Consider the following 10,160-nt stretch of genomic DNA (forward strand, 5'->3'; position numbering starts at 1 on the left):
CTCATGAACTATGAGATCATGACCTGAGCCAAAATCAGATGCTTAACCAATTGAGCCACCCAGGCACCCCTGTGTTTTTAATTTTAAATTGCAAGCAGAGAGGGGTTCGCTGGGTGGCTCAGCCGGTTAAGCATCTGACCTTGGTTCAGGTCATGATCTCACAGTTCGTGAGTTCAAGCCCCACGTCAGGCTCTCTGCTGACAGCTCAGAGCCTAGAGCTGCTTTGTATTCTCTCTCTCTCTCTCTCTCTCTCTCTCTCTCTCTCTGCTCCCCCCACCCACACTGGTGCTCTGTCTCTCTCTCAAAAATAAACAATAAAAAAATTTTAAAAATTACAAGCAGAGAGATTACATGACTCTCTGAAATGTAGCAATGAGCTATTTACAGAAGGAAATTGTAGACATTATCTTGTGTAGGCACATGAGCTCATAAACACAGAAGGAGAAGCTGATTTAGGAGAGGGAAGGGAGTGTGGATTCAGAGAAATCTTTTTCTTTTCTTCTTTTTTTTTTTTTTAAGTAGTTTCCATGCCCAACACAGGGCTCAAACTCACAACCCTGAGATCAAGACCTGAGATCAAGAGGCCAATGCTCTACCAACTGAGCCACCCAGGTGCCCCAGATTCATAGAAATCTTAAAGGTTTTTTTTTTTTCAGTAATCTCAACACCCAACGTGGGGCTTAAACTCCCGACCCCGAGATCAAGAGTCACATGCTCTTCCCACTGAGCCATCCAGGTGCCCCTGGATTCAGAGAAATCTTAACATGGATCATAGTAAAGTCAAACAAACAAGCTCACATCTTTCAATGAACCAGAATATCAGATCAGGGCTGCCTGGCTGGGTCAGTTGGTGGAGCATACAACTCTTGGTCTCAGGATCGTAAGTTCAAGCCCCACATTGGGTGTAGAGATTACTTTAAAAAAATACAGTATCAGCTCATTGATTGATCAAAGTCTTTGAGGAGGAATTGAAATTTAAAGATACTAGAGAAGATTTGGATTAGCCACTGTGGGACATTTTCTAGGACTCAGATGTGAATAGATACAACAATTATTAAGTAGTATTTTAGGTTTAACCCTAACCATTGTTATTCTCCGTGTTGCTCGCACACTCTTTTTTTTTTTAATTTTTTTTCAACGTTTTTATTTATTTTGGGGACAGAGAGAGACAGAGCATGAATGTGGGAGGGGCAGAGAGAGAGGGAGACACAGAATCTGAAACAGGCTCCAGGCTCTGAGCCATCAGCCCAGAGCCTGACGCGGGGCTCGAACTCACAGACGGCGCGAGATCGTGACCTGGCTGAAGTCGGACGCTCAACCGACTGCGCCACCCAGGCGCCCCTCGCACACTCTTTCTTCAGACTTGGATCTGAATGCCTTTTATAATTTCTAAAGGTCATATATACTCTGAGAATAAGTGACTAACCGTGAAAGTACTTATTCTTCCACTAAGCTAAAGACAATTCCAGACAATGGGGTGCCTGGGTAGCTCAGTCGGTTAAGCGTCCGACTTTGGCTCAGGTCATGATCTCATAGTTCATGAGTTCGAGCCCCGCGTCAGGCTCTGTGTTGACAGCTCAGAGCCTGGAGCCTGCTTCAGATTCTGTGTCTCCCTCTCTCTCTCCTGCTTGCGCTCTCTCCCTCTCTCTCTCTCTCAATAATAAATAATAAACATTTAAAAAAAGACAATTCCAGACAAGAAGATACATCACTTGTAGAAGCAGGAGTAGCGTTATAGAATGTAGTAGCCTTCTAGAATGACTTCAGGTGACATTGCAACAGAGGTGAAATAAGATGTGAATATGGTCTTTCTTTAGCTGGACCAAGCAGTGTTCACAATAAATATTCAGGTTTGTTTGGTCTTGTTTAGAGGCTCGATGAAGACCTGTAGCAGGACACAGCAGAAGAATGTCCATCATTTAATGTTTTATTTATTCTGGAGAGAGAGAGAGAGAGAGAGAGAGAGAGAGAGAGAGCATAAGTGAGGGAGGGGCAGAGAGAGATAGCGGGACACAGAATCCGAAGCAGGCTGTAGGCTCTGAGCTGTCAGCACAGAACCTGATGCGGGGCTTGAACCCACAAGCAGTGAGATAGATCATGACCTGAGCCGAAGTCGGGTGCTCAACCGACTGAGCCACCCAGGCAGCCCGAGAATGTCCATCATTTAGATGATCTCTCTGGCTTAGCACTGTATTTTAACCTCTCACATTCCCTCCTGACATTTTATACAAGTGTTTTGACTTACCATCTCATGGAGAATGCCTTTATGACGTGATCATTCTTTTATTTTTAATTTTTTTTAAGTTTATTTTTGAGGGCACAAGTTGGGGAGGAGGGGCAGAGAGAGGGGAGACAGAGGATCTGAAGCGGGCTCTATGCTGACAGAGGAGAGCCTGATGTGGGGCTCAAACTCACGAACCATGAGATCATGACCTGAGCCGAAGTTGGACGTGTAACTGACTGAGCCACCCAGGCACCCCTATGGTGTATATCATTCTACTGTCTGGTTTTGTACAGCACATCTTTTAGAATGCTAAGCAATGAAGGATGCAGTAGAAAGATTCTAATTTGTATTCATGTGAATCAACTTGAATGTCCTAGTAGTGTGATCTCTCTTCAAGATTAAGTATATTTAAGAAGTTGAACCATCTGACAACTTATTTTTATACTTAATTTTCTAACTTATTAAGCTTAAATATAGAGTATGTAACATTAAAAAACAGTATAAATTATTTTTGCTTTTCTTTCCCTTGCCTCAGGAGATCCATCTAGAAAGACATTGCTATGGCCCAATGTCAAAGAAGTTATTGCCTGTGTTCTCCTATGATTTTTGTAGTTTCAGGTCTCACATTTAGGTCTTTCATCCATTTTGAATTTGTATTTGTGTTTGGTGTAAGAAAGCGGTCCAGTTTCATTCTTTTGCATGTTGCTGTCCAGTTTTCCCAACACCATTTGTTGAAGAGACTGTCTTTTTTCCCATTGCGTATTCTTGCCTCTTGTGTTGATTAATTGACCATATAATTGTGGGTTCATTTCTGGGTATTCTGTTCTGTTCCACTGATCTATGTGTCTATTTCTGTGCCAGTACCATACTGTTTTGATCACTACAGCTTTGTAATATAACTTGAAGTCCAGAATTGTGATGCCTCCAGTTTTGCTTTTCTTTTTCAAGGTTGCTTTGGCTATTCAGGGTCTTTTGTGGTTCCGTACAAATTTTAGGATTGTTTGTTCTAGTTCTGTGAAAAACGCTGTTGGTATTTTGATAGGGACTGCATTAAATGTGTAAATTGCTTTGGGTAGTATAGAGATTTTAACAATATTTGTTCTTCCAACCCACGGGCATGGAATGTCTTTCCATTTCTTTGTGTCTTCTTCAATTTCTTTCTTTAGTATTTTATAGTTTTCAGAGTATAGATCTTTTGCCTCGTTGGTTAGGTTTATTCCTAGGTATCTTATTATTTTTTGGTGCAATTGTAAATGGGATTGTTTTCTTAATTTCGCTTTCTGCTGCTTCATTATTAATATATAGAAATGCAATAGATTTTTGTATGTTGATTTTGTATCCTGCGACTTTACTGATTTCATTTATCTGGTCTAGCAGTTTTTTGGTGGAGTCTTTCGGGTTTTCTTTAAAAAATTTTTTTTTAATGTTTGTTTTTATTTTTGAGAGAGAGAAAGTGCATGAGTGGAGGAGGGGCAGGGAGAGAGGGAGGCACAGAATCTGAAGCAGGCTCTAGGCTCTGAGCTGTCAGCACAGAGCCAGACACGGGGCTCAAACTCACGCACTGTGAGATCAAGACCTGAGCTGAAGTCAGATGCTTAACCGACTGAGCCACCGAGGTGCCCCTCGGGTTTTCTCTATATAGTATCATGTCACCTGCAAATAGTGGAACTTTTACTTCTTCTTTGCTGATTCGGATGCCTTTTATTTCTTTTTGTTGTCTGATTGCTGTGGCTAGAACTTCCAGTACTATGTTGAATTACAGTGGTGAGAGTGGACATCTCTATCTTGTTCTGGACTGTAGAGGAAAAGCTCTCAGTCTTTCCCCATTTGGGATGAAATTACTAAGATCTACTTTTGAATAATAAAACAAAAGATACCCATGATATATGAAGAAAAATGTGGCCCACACATTTAAAATTTTTTTATAGTATTTTTTTTTTCAGGAGTACAAACGGTTTTGTTTGCATTGAGTTGAGAGCATAGTTCTTCATTACTACCACTATGATCACCAGCACTAGTCCCGCCCCCACACAGGGGCAGTTAATTGTCATGAAAACAGTCAGGAGTGAAGGCCTGGGAATTAAAGAAGCACCGGGTGTTCCATTTATTTAATCATAATATTGTTTAAAGCTTTCTGGAAGCTTTATTATTCAGTATGCATTTACGGTGTCAAACATTGCAGGTAAATGAAGAATTCAGAGCTTGAACCCACGTTCGAAACAAGATGCCAAAAAAGGAAGAAAAGATCAAAGAGCTTGGAACAGAATTCCAGCAAAATCAAAAACAGGTAATGAAGCTATATATATATTTTATCATGTCAAGATGAGTTCTATGGTAGGAAATTATCTAGTTCAATAGAGGAAAAATAGGACCAGAAAGAGACTTCCTCATAAATTAAAATTTTAGTTTAAATAACTCTACGAATTTGATTTCCCAAGACAAATCATTTCCATGCGTGGAAAAAGACTCGAGCATTCGTTTCTTATGCTTCCCTACATATTTTGTGATAGAAAATATTATGCAAGCAAAATTGTCTTTGAGAGAAAATTTTCACTATAATTTGAATATTTGGGTCCACCTTTATATGACTCCGGGTTCTAGAGAAACAGAACCAATAGGGTAGAGATTTTATATATTCTGTGTATATATATATACACACACAGATATACATGTATTTTATATATACAATTTACAGAATATATTTATATGTACATATGTGTATGTTTTATGTATAACATATACATATTTATATGTAAATATGTATACGTATTTTTATTAAAATATATAAAGTTTACATATAACATATGTAATATTGGACATAATACATACGATATAAAATAAGGAAGCAGCTCACATGATTATGGTAGCAGCAAGTCCCAAGATCTACAGCATGAGTTGGCAAGCAGCAGACACAGGAGAGCCATTAGTCTGGACCTAGTCTTAGTAGAAAAGCCTTAGAATCATGAAAACCAATGGTGTAGGTCTGGTCGGAAGTCCAGCATGACTGAAACTCAGGAAGAGCCGATGTTTGTGTTTGAATCCTAATACAGGAAAAATGCCAGTGTCCCAGTTCAAAGGTAGTTAGGCAGTAAGAATTCTTCATTACTAGCTGGAAGATAAGCATTTTTGTTATATTCGTGCCTTCAGTTGATTGGATTAGGTCTGCTCACATTAGGGAAGGGAGTCTGTGGTACTCAGTTTACCAATTCAAATGTTAATCTCATCCAGTAACACCCAGAATAATGTTTAACCAGATACCTGGGCACCCTCTTGCCCAGTCATGTTGACACATAAAATTAACCATCAGAATCACTTTTCCTCTCGTGAAGAAAATCTTCAGTTATTTTAATAATCCTCAAAGCTTTTGTAGACCTCTCTAATCTCGACTACCATTATTGCAAAACCTGTCAACTTTACATTCCCACCCTCAAGACAGCTCAGATTTGGAGGGAATATTCAGAAAGTGAAGATTGCATCTTAACGTGGCCAATCCTCACTAGGTGTTTGTTGCTTGAATTGGTCTGTTTCTACCAGTCTACTGAAAACTTACATAAAAAATCAACAGTGAACTCCATGTGGCCCAATCTGGTGGCCTTTTCGTAGCCTCGTTTTGCTTTACTATATCTGTAATATTTGACATTTTTTTTTCTATCCTACTTCACTTTTTGTTTTCTCTAAGAAGTTGGTTGCTCTCCCTTTTTTCACTCCCCAAATTTGGGCATTCACCTAGGTCTGTCCTCAGCTCATGACAGATGGCACGCATTCATGAGGAGGTAGTCTGCTATAATAAAAAGGGAGCCCAATTAGGTCCATGAAGAACTGTATTCAGGTCCTAATTATGTTCCACACTAAATTTGTGACCTTTGACCAATCACGTAAGTTTCGGGATTCTCAGTGTCTCATCTGTAAACAATGAGATAAAACTACTTGCCCTACCTATATTATATATAGGGTTATAATAACGTTCAAAAGGGATAATGTAAAAACTTTGATAAGCATATATTACTATATAAATGGATATTGCTTATGTTATTATAAGATAGCTAGATCATTGGCACTCTGAGACAGACTCTTTCTGTAAAGCTAATTAGCTCCCAAGGGGATCAAACCATAACCTTGTACTACCCATATTTGAACAGACTAATCTAACAGGCCCGGGCCAGATAGAATACTTCTTTGCATATGTTCATCGTAACATCTAATTTTTCATTACTTTGGAGTGCGATTTCACAAACCTTTTGATGAGGATGCCAACTCTTCTGACATTACGGTGTTAGTGGAAGTACTTTTGTATAGAATTTTAAATGCTTATTAAATATCTTTACAAGACCCTTGCATATACTAGGTCCTTGGAGATGGATAAACTAATAAGTAGTGTATAATCTCTAAAAAACCCCCATGAATGTGTACTGCATATTTTACTGCAAGCATTTGAAGTTTATTTATATTATAGGAGCACTGGCCGTCAAGTTACTCATAAATTTCAGGTCCTCTTCCGTGGTATCTACGGGTAGATAGAGGGTCGTGCCAACCATCATCTCTACCTGTGCTGCCTCCACCTAAAGGAGTTGCTCCTCTTCCTCCAATTCCTTTACCTGGAATAAATGGTAAACCGTTATCACCACCCCCGTCATCTTCGTTCAAGGACCTCCTCCTCCATCATTACCTTTGTTGGGGTACCTTTTGTTCCAGGATCATCACTTGCTCTAACTTAAGGAATTAAGCAGAAATAAATATATGAAACTGAACTTCATCGATCAATTCTTAACCCCAGGACTTGATTCTCCTTGAAGAGAATCACATGGTCAAAGGCAAAACGTTGACTAAAGTTTATGGCATCTCCTAGCCATTGGTGATCACTAATGTGCAAATACCTGCACAGATGTAGCCAAGTACGGTTCAGTGTTAGAGAATAGACTGCAGACTCTTTTGTTTTCCTTTGTGAGCTCACCACCTTACGCTTCTCCTTCAGACAGTATCTCAATAATCGGAAACTCCATTAAAGCATGTGAAATTCATGCAGAAGGCAAAGAGAAAGCAAGAAAGTTCTGTAAGGAGGATTGTATTACTTTCCTAGGGCTGCCATAACAAATTATCATAAACTGGGTGTCTTAAAACAACAAAAATGTATCTCTCGGAGTTCTGGAGTACAGAAGTCCAAAATCAAAGTGCTGGCAAGGCCACACTCCCTCTGGAGGCTCCCGGAGACAAGCTCTTCCTTGATTCTTCCAGCTTCTAATGGCTATTGGCATTCCTTGGCAACCTCTCTCTCTGTTCCATTTTTACGTTGCTTTCCCCTCTTCGTGTCTGTAAACTCCCTCTACCTCTCTTTCACAAGGTGACTGCATTCAGAGCTCACCCAGATAGTCCAGAATAAGTACCTCCTCTTAAGATCCATGGGGCGCCTGGGTGGCGCAGTCGGTTAAGCGTCCGACTTCGGCTCAGGTCACGATCTCGCGGTCCGGGAGTTCGAGCCCCGCGTCGGGCTCTGGGCTGACGGCTCGGAGTCTGGAGCCTGTTTCCGATTCTGTGTCTCCCTCTCTCTCTGCCCCTCCCCCGTTCATGCTCTGTCTCTCTCTGTCCCAAAAATAAATAAACGTTGAAAAAAAATTAAAAAAAAAAAAAGATCCTTAACTTAATCACATCTTTTGCGATATAAGGTAATCACAGATTCTGGGGATTAGGGTCTTTTTGTCTCACTACAGTCATGTAGGAAACACATTCTTAAAAGAAATTTTGATTATTTTTACCATCTTTAAGTACTATAACTCTCTTAAATATAAACATACATGTTTAAAAATTGTTTTGACCCTTGTTATCCTAGCTATTTTTAAGGTAATGATGTTTTCTGTTGACATTTAAATTTTTACAGTGTGTAATAGGTGACAACATTCAGTGGTGACAGTAATCTAATTTTTTTGGTACATAGCATAGGAAAGTGCCTTCTTTCCTGAATATTATTTTTTTTAATCATCATCAAACAATGTATCTTTTAAAAAGCTTCTCTCTCTCTCTCTCTCTCTCTCTCTCTCTCTCACACACACACACACACACACACACACACACACAAGCTGATCACAAAAATTTCACAATACTTATGAATTAGGAACTCATTTTCCAATGAAAATGCACTTATCCAGGCCACCATATGGGGAAATAACTCATCTATGTGTATAAAGTGTATTTATTTTGAGAGAGAGACAGAGTGAGCTTAAGAGCAGAGGAGGGGCAGAGAGAAAGGGAGAGAGAATCCCAAGCAGGCTCTGTACTGTCAGGGCAGAGCCCAATGTGAGGCTCAAACCCACGAACCACAAGATGACCTAAGCCAAAGCCAAGAGTTGGATGCTTATCCGACTGAGCCACCCAGGCACCCCTGGACTGTAGACTTTTACCTTACTTCTGACCATGGATAAATCTAGCTAGACTCCTCCTTGCTCCAAACCACGAGATGACCTGAGCCGAAATCATTTCATTATTTTTAAAAATTTACTGTATTTTTGGGGGTGCCTGGGTGGCTCAGTCAGTTAAGCGTCTGACTCTTGGCTTCAGCTCAGGTTATCTCGTGATTTATGGGTTCGAGCCCCACATTGGGCTCTGCACTGACCGTGTGGAGCCTGCTTGGAATTCTCTCTGCCTTTCTCTTTGCCCTTCCCCTGCTTAGGTGCTCCCTCTTGTGTGCGTGCTCTCTCTGTCTCAAAAAAAAAAAAAAAAAAGAAATAAACTTAAAAAAAATAGAAATAAAAAATAAAAATTTGTTTATTGAATATTTGCTCAGCAAAAAAGAGATCTTGTGAATTAGTATCACATGTGCTATGGCTCAGTTTATTTGGCTTTGTTGCATAATCTGACATAGGAACTCATTCCTTTTCCTTGTCATGGCACTTTATTGATTTTGGTTCTCTAGACAGCCTTTCTGCTCTCTGGGCTAATAAAGCATGGATCTCAGGATACTCTCCTTGCTTTTGAACCGCTTAAAGACATTTCTGCCCTCCTGCTCTGATTCCACTCAATAAATCTATTTTAGCTGAATTTCTGGGTGTTTTTGCTGAGATGCTGAATGAACATCTGTGTCTTTTTTCCTGCTAGAGAAGCGCAGAGAGTGAAAGTTTTTGAACATTAAATGCCTTGGTGTTTAAAAATTATGAGTACACCTTGCCCCGGTTGGTGGCTGGGAGGCAGCATTCTCCTTCCATTAATGAGGTGATGTCTAGGAGACCGAGCTGGGCAAGCTTGATGAGGTGATGTTTCTTACCCTCCAAACTAGCGAATCCAAGGAAGGAGTTGGAGAAAGGAATTTTTAAATATATATAGCATCCTGGGCAACCCCCCCCCCCGAGTAACCTGTACAAGAAATGAACATCCTGCCTAGGTTTTCAGGTTGGCCTCTGAATAGCACAGAAATAAAGCATAGCAGAGTTTTTCAAGGCCTGTGAGAACCAAATTGTCATTCGAAACATAGCCCGCAAAAGTATGCCATGACCTGAGGGTAAATCTAAACTGCTTCCTAAAGTATAAGCTGTAAGTAGGATCCAGATACTCAGAACATAATACCCACATGTCCAGGATACAATCATAAATCACTTGTCATACAAAGAACCAGGAAAATCTCAAGTTAAAAAATGCAATGAACACGGCACAAGTGAATTGCTCTCTCTAATCAAGTGTCTGTTCAAATGTCATCTCAAAGAAGCCTTCCCTATTGCAGTAGGGAAAAGAGATCAGACTCATCCCCAAATATGACAAGGACAAGTGGAGCCTCATAGCCACGTGAGGGGATCAGTAGACGGAAAGTTACTAACAGAGTAGGAGAATTTTTTGGTAAAGATTTTATTTTTAAGTAGTGTCTACACCCAACGTGGTGCTTGATCTTACAAGAGTCACATACGCAGGGTGCCTGGGTGGCTCAGTCGGTTGAGTGTCCAACGTCGGCTTAGGT

The sequence above is a fragment of the Prionailurus bengalensis genome, chromosome X (genome assembly GCF_016509475.1).
Source record: "Prionailurus bengalensis isolate Pbe53 chromosome X, Fcat_Pben_1.1_paternal_pri, whole genome shotgun sequence".
NCBI lineage: Eukaryota > Metazoa > Chordata > Mammalia > Carnivora > Felidae > Prionailurus > Prionailurus bengalensis.